At 42.6% G+C, this 13404-nt stretch overlaps 1 long non-coding RNA gene across 1 annotated transcript in view; it reads left to right on the top strand.

Annotated features, from left to right (window-relative positions):
* Positions 1–9560: 9560 nt before the first annotated feature.
* Positions 9561–13404, top strand: part of LOC309391197 — a 330437-nt gene continuing 326593 nt past the window's right edge. Inside the window, exon 1 of the long non-coding RNA XR_014175242.1 lies at positions 9561–10142. This is a non-coding gene — a long non-coding RNA (uncharacterized lncRNA). The remainder of the gene's footprint in view (positions 10143–13404) is intronic.

The raw sequence follows: 13404 nt of genomic DNA, 5'->3' as shown, positions 1-13404 counted from the left end.
ACACGGGCATGACAGGTCTATAAGGGGGCGTGCATGAGCATGCCAGCGTGCCTACCATTCCTGTCCTACTGTCCCCATTTATTCATATCCATTTCCTGTGTTCAGGTCCATGTTTATACTTATACCTGTTATCTCGTACATGTTTGACAAACTAAATAAATAAATAAAAAAGATGAAGGCATGTGAGAAAGAACCACAGACTAAGTTGTACACCACCTTAGTTGTGACAATTTAGATAAAATATTTGGTTCTCCTGGAGTTTGCAAGTTATATATATATATTTTTCAGCATAAAATTGAATAAATCACAATTATGCTATCTGTATATTGTGAGAGTTGTTGTCTTATTGGAGAACACCAGGAACTATGGTCCAAAAAAGGCTGAACTGACAATCTGAACATTCTTTGCTTTGGGCTTGTACAGATAGTCCTTCACTTACAACTGATCACTTAATGATGTTTGGAGTTACGATGGACTGGAAAAAGTTACCGGTACTTACAACACAACCTCAAAATTATGTCTGCTGCAACACGTCCACACTCATATAACTACAATTTGGGCACTTGGGAACCGGCTCACATTTACATTTACAACTGGTTGTGTTGTCCCATCATCCTATGATTCCGTTTTACAACATTTTCTGTGATCTTCCATTAAATCCATTAATTAAGCTGGACTCAGACTTACAATTACGTGATTTGTTTAAAGACCATGTGATTCCCTTAACTGCAATGACTTGCTTAATGACCATCATAAAAACGGTTGTAAAATCGAGTCCGGTTACTTGCTAACTTGATTTACAACTGCAATAACTTACGATAAAAAAAAATCCAGGCTTAATTGTGATCGTAAGTCAAGAACTATCCATTCAGCTTCCTTTTTATATCCTTAATGAATGTATTCTCTATGCCAATATGTGCATTATTTTAGGATGAAGAAGCAGATGCCAGAAGATATTGTCAGGCATTAAATATTCAACTGGGTATAGTTTAAAAATAATTATGACACCTTTTACAAGGTGCAAATGACATACTGGCAGCATGACTCATCTGTTGTAAAAGTGGACCTATATGGTCAACACAATAGCTGCTTTTTAGATTTCCAGATGTGCAATACAATTTTAAAGATGTGTAGATCAGGTTTAATAATTTGCCTCCTTTGGAATGCTGCTTTAGGTTTTTTTTAAATCAGTCTGACTTTTTAAAGATAGCAAAACACAAATTTAAACAACATCACTAAAGAAATTCCCTGTCTCTAATCCATGTTATGTCATGTACTATACATTTTTGATCAAAATAGAATAAAACATCTTAAAAGACAAGCTTATTATGAAAAGTTGGTTGTATAACTCATATGCCACTGTCTGTGTATGTATATGTGTATGTATATAAGCAAATGCCATGGTACCATAATAGCCACTTGTATGTACCGTATTTTCGTAGTATAAGATGCACCGGAGTATAAAACACACCAAGATTTTGAAGAGGCAATTTTTTAAAAAAAAGTTTCTGCACTCTCTGCACTCTCCTGTGTTTAAGAAAAGTTTCTGCACTTTTTTGTGAAAACGGCCTAGTTTTTTGTCAAAAAAGGGCATTAATAGCCTTTAGGAGGCTTGTAGAGTGCTCCTGGGGACTGGGGGGGGGGGCAAAAATGAGCAAAAAACGGGCCAATTGTTGCTCATTTTTGCCCTCCCGAGTTCCCAGCAGCACTCTGGAAGCCTCCTAAAGGCTATGCAAGGCCATTTTTGCAAAGGGGTGGGGTTTCAGGAGGCCAAAAATGCTGTATTCAGTGTATAAGACGTACCCAGATTTTCACCCTCTTTTTTGAGGGGGAAAAATGCGTCTTATGCTCTGAAAAATATGGTAAGTTTGATATATACTTAAAAAGTCTCTTTCATTCCTGTTTGTGACATTTGCCCCAATTCACATGTACAGGTAGTCCTGGACTTACAACAATTTCCTTTAGTGACCTTTCAAAGTTACAAGGGCATTGAAAAAACTGACTTATGACCATCCTCATGGTCAAATGATTCAGAATTCAGATGCTTGACAACTAACTCATATTTATGATGTGGCAGTGTCCTGGGATCACATGATCACTTTGTGTAACCATCTGACAAACAAAATCAATGGGGGAAGCCAAATTCTCTTTTACCTTGTCAGGGGAAATTTCACCCTGAGCTAATGAGGTGTAGACCTTTGGCCAGACATCAATTATTTCATAATCTCTAAGAGTTTGGGAGTGAATTTGCTCTGGCAACGTGGAACACTTTGGTTTAGCCCTGAGCATTTCATAATCTCTTGGAGATATTTGGGGACATGCATAATCAGGAGGGAGTGTAACTAACCTCGGTCCGTTTCCTTCGGCTCCTAGAGCAGTCCCTTCTCCTCTGCGAGATGTTTCTCCCATGGCAGATTCTCCTCTTAGCCCAGCTGTTGAAGAAGTTTGGAGATTTGGAAGCCAGCTTGAAAAATCTTGCATCTCTGTGTCAGAGGGAAGGGACCCCTCAGAACGTGCTTCATTTCTGCCTTTTTTCTTTTTTTTCTTCGGCATGGTTAGGAAGTTGGTTTTAAGCGTACCTCAGTAGCTATAGACCATTCTTTCTAATTAGCCTGGTCGCCTTTTCTCTTGAAGATAACTAGGAAGGAAAAAGCCGTAAATTATGACCATCCTTCGCTACCATTTATTGTCAGGGGAAATTTCACCCTGAGCTAATGAGGTGTAGACCGTCGGCTTTCCTAAAAAGCATATCTTCAGAAAAAGCGAAAATAAGACCCGATAACATGTTCTAATGAAAAACAAAATTTAATATGAAAATAAAAATAAACAAATCTATCTAATTGTTACATTCTGGCAAGAGCTCTGTTGTCCACCTCCTTGGCAGACGAACAGAAGATCAAAAGACTCTGGAATGTGTGAGCAGGCGCAGTACATCACTTGCTGATAAAACCTATGACCTGCGCAGTAATATCTCAGCACAGCTAGCAAACAATTAACGCAGTGACATACCTGTTACTAACTTAACAACTCCAGTGATTCAATTAACAACTGTGACAAGAAAGGTCATAACAAGGAGCATCTAACAACTGTCTCACTTAGCTACAGAAATTTGAAGCTCAGTTGTGGTCATAAGTTGAGGGCTACCTGTACTGTAAAAGGAATAGAAAGTAATTTCCTTGTTGTTTAATTACAATTCTTCTCAGCTCCAAATAGTTTAAATAGTGATGAGGTGTTGAAATCTCTAGGTCAGTAACATGAGGAAGGTCGCACATCCCCATCCTTGGGATATCATGTTTACAGGTAGTCCTCAATTTACAGCCAGAATGGAGCCCAGAATGTCATCCAAAAGTTGTTGTGGTTGTACATTGAAGTACCATGTGATCGGAATCGATTTTATGATCATTTTGATGATTGTCATAAAGTGAGTCACTATGGTGATTCAGCAAATCAAATAGTCATTAAGTGAACCATGTGGTTGTTAAAGAAATTCAGCACATTTTTGCCCATTTTTTGCAAATCATGATCCTGAGAGTATGGAATACGGCTCTCCAATGTGACCCGGCCAAGCGCCTGAAATGGCGCTAAGTCTGAGGATTGGCCGTAAGTGCCCTTTTTAAAGTCCACCATAACTTTGAACAGTCATTAAATAATCAACTGGTTGTAAGTCAAAGACTACATATGGTTCAAAAACAACTCCCCCACAATTGTCAATATGTTGGCTCATGCTATTTCTTTCTACGCTGCCTTATATCTGACACACATGATTATATAGACATAGAATAACCAAGTTGGAAGGGATCATGGAGGTCATCTAGTCCAATCTCCTGCTCAAGCAGGAGAGTCTATACCATTTGAGTTTCCTGATGGTTACAGTATATGTAAGATCAAGTGAACCTTTTGCTACCGGTTACTGACTCCCTTATAATTTTGTCCTGCTTTTAATTTTTTTGTGGGCTGGAAGGGAATATATACCAGCTTTTCCCGAAAATAAGACAGAGTCTTATTTTCTTTTGACTGCCGAAATAAGCACTTGGCCTTTCTTTCGGTGAGGTCTTATTATTTTTGATGTGCAGGAGGCAGTGACTGTGGTCACCTCATGGCAGCTGCTGCATTGCAATATTTTTTGGGGAGGACTTATTTTATCGCATGAGCTCAAAAGCCCGATTGGGTTTATTATCTGGGGAGGTCTTATTTTCAGGGGAAACAGGGGAGCTGGATTATGTCTCACATCTACATATGTATCTTTCTTTACATATTTCTCCTGGCACTAAGGGAAGCCCACCAGCAAATGGAAAGATACTATAAATCTGTAGCAGAGCATTGGTCTTTCCTGCAGAAAGTCTTGACTGGTTGATGAGTGCAGAGCCTTTTTAGAAAGTCCTGTTCACCCAGGTATAATTTACAACTCATACTGTATTATCGGAATTCATAAGAAAAACAATATGATATACTTCCATATGTGTACCGGAGATATTTGAAAAGAGAAAAATGCTTAGGTAAGGATACATCTTGAATTGAAGACAACTGAAGCCCTAGTTCTGGCACTATGGAGGTTGCAATCCCATATATCTGGTTTGGGAATTCAATTCAATTTCAATTTCAATTTATTAGCGCTTATAGACCGCCCCCTCTCCCAAAAGGGACTCGGGGCGGTGTACAGTCCATGTCAAAGAACACAATTAAAACAGTTAAAATTACTACATGGGGAATATATATATACAAATATAAAATGCATGGATGGATAAGAGGAGGATAAAAGATGTGCAGGACTGTAATGCTAATAAATAATTAAAATAAACAGACATTAAGATCCCAATACCCAATAAAATTAAGACTGTAGAATAATACCCTTAAAAACCAGTAAAATATAAATGCCAGGAGATAGGTGTTGAAATTATGCCAGGCCAGCCAGTCGAAACAGGTGAGTCTTTAGTTTCTGCCGGAAGGAGCGGAAGTCGGTGGTGGTTCTAATGTCGGGGGGGAGGTCATTCCAGAGGGTTGGGCCCATCACAGAGAAGGCCCTACTCCTTGGCGTCGCCCGCTGGCATTGCCTGGCGGACGGCACCAGGAGAAGCCCCTCTCTGTGAGAGCGAATTGGCCGCAGGGATGTATGTGGGAGGACGCGATCCCGCAGGTAACTGGGCCCTATGCCATGGAGCGCTTTAAAGATGGTGGTCAAAACCTTGAAATGCACCCGAAAGACCACAGGCAGCCAGTGCAGCTCACGCAGGAGCGGTGTCACATGGGAGTACCTGGTACTCCCCATGACTGCCCGCACGGCTGCGTTCTGGACTAGCTGCAGTCTTCGGGCGCGTCCCAAGGGAAGCCCCATGTAGAGAGCGTTACAGTAGTCCAGGCGAGACGTCACCAGTGCATGAGTGACCGTGCGTAGGGCATCCCGGTCCAGGAGGGGGCACAATTGGTGCACCAGGCGAACCTGGTGGAACGCCCCCCTTGCCACGGCTGCCACATGATCATCCATTGACAGCCGGGCATCTAGGAGGACGCCCAAATTGCGCGCCCGTTCCACAGGGGGCAGCTGCTCGCCCCCTATGGCCAGCGTTGGAATTAGCTGACTGAACCGAGGTGCCGGTAGCCACAGCCACTCAGTCTTGGAGGGGTTGAGTTTGAGTCTGTTGTCCCCCATCCAGACCCCGACGGCTTCCAAACACCGGGACATCACTTCGACAGCCTCACTGGGGTGGTTTGGGGTTGAAACGTACAGCTGAGTATCATCAGCGTAGAGGTGGTACTCAACCCCAAAACCACGAATGATCTCACCCAGCGGCTTCACATATGTGTTGAACAGGAGAGGCGAGAGGACCGACCCCTGTGACACCCCACAAGTGAGTGACCTCAGGGTCGACCTCTGCCCCCCCGTCAACACACATTGCGACCGGTCGGAGAGGTAGGAGCCGAACCACCGTAAAACGGTGCCTCCGACTCCCATCCCCTCCAGCCGGCGCAATAGGATACCATGGTCGATGGTATCAAAAGCCGCTGAGAGATCTAATAGGACCAGGATAGAGGAGCAACCTCTATCTCTGGCCCTCCAGAGATCATCAACCAGCGCGACCAAGGCTGTCTCTGTGCTGTGTCCGGGTCGGAAGCCGGACTGGCGTGGGTCTAGATATTCAGATTCGTCAAGGTGTCGCGGAAATTGCTGCGCCACCACATTCTCGACAACCTTCGCTAAAAAAGGAAGGTTGGGAAAGATATTCAAGGTTGCTTCTTCCAGCAGCATTGCTTCTTCCAGCAGATATTCTGTTTCAATATCACTTCAGAAAATCAGGAGGAAGTGAATCTGTAGCTCTGCAGAAAAAACCAAATCATATAAATTTTAGTTAACCAATGAATTAAAAAAAGAAATTGTTGACTACAAATAAAGAAGACCTCTTTATAATACAATACAATACAATACAATACAATAGCAGAGTTGGAAGGGACCTTGGAGGTCTTCTAGTCCAACCCCCTGCCTAGGCACGAAACCCTATACCATTTCAGACAGATGGCTATCCAACATCTTCTTAAAGACTTCCAGTGTTGGGGCATTCACAACTTCTGGAGGCAATTTCTGTTCCACTGATTAATTGTTCTAACTGTCAGGAAATTTCTCCTCAGTTCTAAGTTGCTTCTCTCCTTGATTAGTTTCCACCCATTGCTTCTTGTTCTACCCTCAGGTGCCTTGGAGAATAGTTTGACTCCCTCTTCTTTGTGGCAACCTCTGAGATATTGGAACACTGCTATCATGTCTCCCCTACTCCTTCTTTTCATTAAACTAGACATACCCAGTTCCTGCAACCGTTCTTCATATGTTTTAGTCTCCAGTCTCCTAATTTAGTACATACTTACTGTGGTGAAGCACACTGGCTCTTTTTTTTCTTTTGAGAGGGTTCAAGATTACTTGAGGTCAAAGTTCATAGCAGAACAGCTACTAAAATACAAGATATGTACAAGCAAGTAGTGGACCTTCTACAAATTAAGCCTTTGTGTGTAATGATATCATTTTGTGCAAGCACTGTGGATTTTTCCTAATGCATTTCCTTATTTTTAAGTTCAACTTCTACATTGCATTCTTCAGCAAGAAGAACTAATGTCACTGCTCTACTTAAAAAAAGTTTAATAAACAGAGAATATGTTGATTTTCCGGAGCAGGGAAGATATCTATTTGCCAAGGAAGATCTGTGGATCCATTTAGGAGTTGATGCTTTTTTGAAAAGGTTCTGGATTATGTTGATAGATGGAGCACAGTCAATATACTGTAAGTATAGTACAGAGTTGTCAAGGCCTTTGCGATTTCAAGGTTGTCCCATTTGATGCAGATTCTGGCAGCACTAAAAAGAAATTAAGAGCTTTATATTTAGCATACAAATATAACTAACAACACCCACTTTAAGATATTATGTGTTAGATATTAACATATATCGGGATAAGTCTTCCCTCTGGTCCGCTCCTACAGCGGGAAACAGGTATCCCTGTGATTGGTCGAGGGGCGTGCCCAATCCCTATAAAAGGGGAACCCTCCGACTACAGAACAAGCTGGATCACTACTACTACTAATAAAGAGCTGTTAAGTCACTTCGTGTCCGCAGTCTGTCTCTCGTTGCCCAGATCTAACATTGGCGACGAGGGTGGGATCGAGAGACAGATAGGACGAAGAACGCTACCTCCAGAATCTCCGGATTTCCACGGCGTGGAGCAGCAGCGAGGCTCTGCGAGGCGAGCGATGATTGCGGAGGCCGTCAACGGTCCCCCCTCGCGTTCCTCGTCTTCCCGGATGGCATCCTGAGTCATTGCCGGCCTCGCAGAGCCTCGCTGCTGCTCCACGCCGTGGAAAACAGGCGCGCGCGCACAGCTCAGAAAATTACAGCCTCCGAGACTTCGTAACGGCGGGAACTTGTTGTCACTCACCCGGGCTTCTGCAGAAGCTTCCCTCCGAAGCCCTCCAAGCGAGGAAAGGCCAGTTGGGAAACGGGCCAGAAGACAAGGAACAGCAGTGGCGGCGGGGAGTCAGCCCCGATGCAAAAAAAACGCCAAGGGGGCGGGGCCGGAAATTACTTCCGGGTTCATTCTTCAACCGGTTCGCACGATCCGGTGCGATCCGGTAGAAACCCACCACTGGTGCCTTTTCAAAAACCAGATTAAAGGTGTTGCCATCAAATATGCTATATGGTAGATTTCAAAAAATCCCCATGTCTCAAAGATTTTGCCCTGTAATAGTATTGCTCTTGAAATGATAGATCATATTTTATTGTACTGTGAATTTTATGAATCTTCAGTAGGATGTTATCTGGCCTATTTTAAAATTAAAACCAGGAAGATCTACTTTAAAAGTAATAACCTTAAGAATATAACCTGAGAACAGAAGACAGAAGAGTAGATACTACTTTGGACTTCCTCTTTTCTGGCAATGAGTAAGCTGCCACCCTTAGAGATGTTGTAGGTTCTCCATTTCTTCTCCTTGATCCGGGGTGTCAAACTCAAGACCTGGGGGCCAGATCTGGCCTATGGGGTGCTTAAATCTGGCCTGTGGAGCCACCTTAGAAACAGCAAAAGACTGGCCCAAGGTGCCTTTGCCAAAGAAAACAAGCTCCTGAGTTCCATTTTTGGCTGCGATGGCTTCCTGCAACCCTCTGCCAATAAAAACAGAGCTCGCGGCCCTCCTGAGCTCCATTTTCACTGGTAGATGTTTGCAGGAGGCCCTCCCAGCTGAAAACGGAGCTCAAGAGCCTGTTTTCACTGACAGGGCTCTCGGGCCAGCACAGGTGCCTCCGACCTGAGTGATGTCGAGGGGTCCCTTGCCCACCCTGTTCATGCCTACCCGGGCCCACCTGATGTGGCCCTCAATGAAATAGAGTTTGACACCCCTGTCCTAGATCAACCTTGATAGCTGCAGACTACAGCCATCCCTCTGTTGTTTCACAAGAAGGGAAAACCAAATTCTGTAGCTCATCTATCCAGGAAGTCCAACACATAGCACAGACATTGTTGATCAAGGTGATGATTGATCCACTTCCGGTTCCGGCGGCTACGGCGACAGGCAAGCCTTTGCCTGCTCCCGCTCTCCCGGTGGGCTTCCCCCGCTTCTGGGGGGGCACAGGACGCCCCGGAGAGGTGTCCTGCCGAGGGAACGGCTCGCGGAGGGTCCTGGCGTCGGCGTCGGCTGGCGGGGGCTCCTCCGCTTCGTTCTAGGCACCGGGGAGCAGTATCGGAGGGCGCCCGTGTGCGCGCGCCTCGCCCCATGCCGATCGGAGAACGCGCTATTGAACGAAGCAGCGGCAATGTGGTGAGAGGCTGCCCTTCTCCATTCCCTCTATCTTAAATTTATGGACCCTTCAGCATCTTTTTAAGAAAAAAAGTTAAACTTTCGGACTTTTGCCAGAGGTGCGGCTAGAGGGAGGGGGATTTCCCCCCCTCCCTTGGACAAGCGGCTTGAGAAGATTTTGCTTTCGCCCTCAGGGGAAGGAGGAGGGGGGAGAGCCAACTAATGATGCCTCACCCTTTTAAAAGTGACTTTCATCGGACTTAGCTCCAGAATTTATGGGTGAACTGAGAACTTTTTGAATTTTTAAAACTTTATTATGCCTCTGAGCCCAAAGCTGGCAGGGCAAGATGGCACACTTCCGTTGTCTTCATGAACTGTGAAACCTGACTCCACCTCTAAAATTCAGGCTTCCGGTCTTTGTCTCCGAGCCACCCAGAGGAATCTTTTGTGGATTGTTCTTCTTTGAACTCTTTGGGGAAAAAACTTTCATCTACTGCTAGACTGACTAAAGAAATCCCCATCTGTTTGGATCCTCTGCCTTCTGGATTCGCCTGCCTGCTCTACTTCTCCAGCTGCCCAGTCTCTATTTTGACAGACTTCCTTGCTTTAAAAACCATGCCTCCAAAAAGACCACCTCCTGGAAAGCCTGGATTTGCTACTTCTGCCCCAACGTCTGCAACGTCTAGCCCAGCTACACAGTCAAAGATAACAGAACTGATGCAACCCAAGACTACAGAGATAGACTTTCAACAAATGCTTCAACAAATTCTACAGGGCCAGGAGGAAATTAAGAAACAGTTAAGGGAAATGAAAGATGAAATCAAACAGAACCAAGCCCAAATCTTTAAGAACTCACAGAGACTGGACCTTGTGGAGGGTGGGGTGGCGGAGGCGAGGGGGGGGGTAGAGGCTTTACAGAAGGGGAACAAAGAACTTGACATCCAACAAATGAAAATAGAGTTTGAGAGAATGTCCTTTTATCTTAGATTCCAAAATGTAATAGAAGCAGATGGGGAAAACATAAGGGACATTATGACTAATATTTTAGCTGAATACCTACACAAAGATAAACAGCAGATGGATTGGGAGATAGACCTAGCTTATAGAGTGAATTCAGCATATGCCAGAACACATAATGTACCCAGAGAGGTTCACATTAAATTTCTTAGGAAAACCACAAGAGATGAAATACTGGGTGTGCAAAGGGGGCAAACATTGACATACTGTGATAGGGAGATAACCATTCTAAAGCAGATTCCCAAAAAAATTAGGGAAAAAAGGAAAAATTATTCGCAATTGGCGAATAAATTATACCAGAAGGGGGTGTGGTTTAGATGGTTGATGCCTGAAGGTATGCTAATATTCTGGGAGGAGACAAGAATCAGAATTAATACACCCATAGAGGCACAGGCCTTTATGGAAAAAAACAAAGCCAACCTAGAAAAAACAGAAGATACTACAACGGTCATACAGGACACGGGAGGGGCCGGAGCTCTGCCAGCGGGGGGTGAAGGGGCAACACCAAGAAAACTCAGATCACAAAAATAAATAAGGAAATCACAATGTTATAAACAGACCGAAAGTAAATATGAATTTATAACTAGACTATATATTATAATTATATAAATTGATTGAAAATTATTTTTTCTAGAATTAAGATGCTGACTTTTTATGATTATATATTAAGATTTGTTATTTTGATGTAACCTAGGAGTTTGGAGGGAGGGGGCGTCTGCCACAGTTGCAACTGCCAAAATTTGTAATTCCACCTACCCCTTTTCCACATAAATGTTTTTAAAAAACCAATAAAACTTTTTTGAAAAAAAAAAAAAAAAAAAGGTGATGATTGATCCGATATGGGTTTCTTTACTGTATTGTTTATGGAAGAGACACTCCTCTGATGAAATCTGTCCAGGTCTCTACAATAACTGTTACCCTTCTCTGACCAAACAAGCTGCACAACCATGTTAAAGTAGTCCCTCACTGGGGCCTTCTTCTAAACTAAATGTCATCTAGGCTTGGTGTTTGAATGGAAGATCAGTGCCAGATTGTTAACCAAATCAAAGAAAATTGTCTCTGCAAAACACCCTACATGGTTGTGTCCATGTAACAATCCATTTATGAATTCAATTTGAATGATTTCCTAACTTGGTGGTGGCGTGGTGGCCGCGCAGTGGTGAGAATGCAGTTCTGCAAGCTAACTCACTGCTCATTCCAGCAGTTCAAATCTCACCAGACTCAAGGTTAACTCAGCCTTCCATCCTTCTGAGGTTGGTAAAATGAGGATCCAGATTGTTGGGGGCAAAATGCTGACTCTGCACACTGATTAGAGAGGGCTGTAAACAGAACATCTTTTCCAGTGAAATATATACTCAGGTTCATGTAAGAGACAAACTGCAAAAAGTAATTTGGATTTGTCAAGTCTCAAACAGTCCTCCTCCCATATACGAACAAAGCTTTCAATATAGTGAGGGCATACAATTTTTATCTAGGCTTTCTCCTCCAGGACACTAACCCGGTTACCATGTATGCAGTGGCAAAGTTCTGTGCTGCTGCAATGTCCATAAGAAAAAAATTGGCTACAGAAGTATAGTCGTCATCTTGTACCAATTATTTGGACATATCTCTAACAATCTTTGGACCATTGTATTTACTCCTATACTTAACAGCATTGCACCCAGGTAAACCAGGGAGTGACCCGAACAATCTGAGAACGTGTATGTTATTTTCCACTTTTAATGTCAATACTTTTTAATTATATCTTAATGTCAGTACTTTTTAACATATTGTAAAAACTAATGTGTATTGCTGGTCTTTGACCATATTAAATATTTACTTACTTACTTTCAATATAGTGGGCTTTCAGTATTTCGGAATAGTGAGTCAATGAGTTTCACTACTTTGGCAAATCCTGCTTCTGGAAGGCTTCACTGCTTTGTTTATTTTTTCCTAGTTTTGTAGATTTACTTAATGGGGAAAGAGATAGAAAAGAACAGTTTATTATGCTGCTCCCTTTTGATCTTGTTTGTTTTTTCTTGTATAATCCTTTAGTTTTCTCCAAATCCACAATCCACACCCTTTTATATTTATTTTTCCTTGGTTCGCCGCTTGTTTGTCTGACCTATATCATAATCCTTGCTAGGTTTCAATGTTCAGCATGTCAACAGTTCTTTAAACTCTACTTTTGTACCCTTTAATTCTTCCCATCCCTTATTAAAATTGTTTTGATTACCTCTTATTTCTGTCTTGTGTAGATAATAGTTCTTGATTTCTTTGTGTGAGCATTACAGAAACAGTAATAGTATAGTACATACCATTTTAGAGGGGTTTTTTCCCCTTTATGTGCTGCAAAAGCATATACTCTATGCAGGGGTGTCAAACTGGCGGCCCATGGGCCAGATGCGTCACACGCAGGCCACCCCCACCCCAGCTCTGCAAAGGCAAAAAATGTCATGATACATCGTGATACATCAGGTGACACAATTGAGTTTGACACGACTGCTCTATAGTATCTAATTCCTAGAAGATGCTAACATTCTAGAATCAATTGTAGAAAGTTTTTATTGTTTACAATTGCTGCTTTTTAGTGGGAGTGCAATACTTTCTGTATTACATCACCAGAACATCTCTCAAAGCTGTCTTTGGGTGATTTGGTTGCTGACGGGTTCTCTTTTCCACATTACTCTCTTATCCTAGCCTTAAGTGCAAGGAAGCTGTTATAAAAATATATGAGATTCTGTAATGAAACTCTTGAAGCTCTCTAGTTCAAATATTTAAGGGTGTTTTGATTCTGGTCATCCAAAGCATAAAACAGGCACTAAAGGTGCTAGATTATACCTTGTATTTGAAGCTTGGGCCATATCAAATTGTATCTACAATTAGTTTGGATCAAACCATGTTGCATTTGAACCTAAAACATTCAAATCAGATCTTGGGTTTCATCAAACACTAGAAAATAGGTTCTGATACATACTAGATGTGGGTTTCCCCACAATCTTTTTCAGACAATTCTGCTAAAGGACTTTGCCAGCAGCGAAGTCAGAGTCAATCGGATTTAGATGGGCAGCTATAGAAATTAAATAAATGAAAGAATAAATAAATAACAATTTGTGGTTGAGGAAGTTCTGCTACTTTTGCCA

Source organism: Natrix helvetica (genome assembly GCF_964273705.1).
Source record: "Natrix helvetica genome assembly, chromosome: 4".
Classification (NCBI taxonomy): domain Eukaryota; kingdom Metazoa; phylum Chordata; class Lepidosauria; order Squamata; family Natricidae; genus Natrix; species Natrix helvetica.
This window is presented reverse-complemented; position numbering and strand designations above follow the sequence as displayed.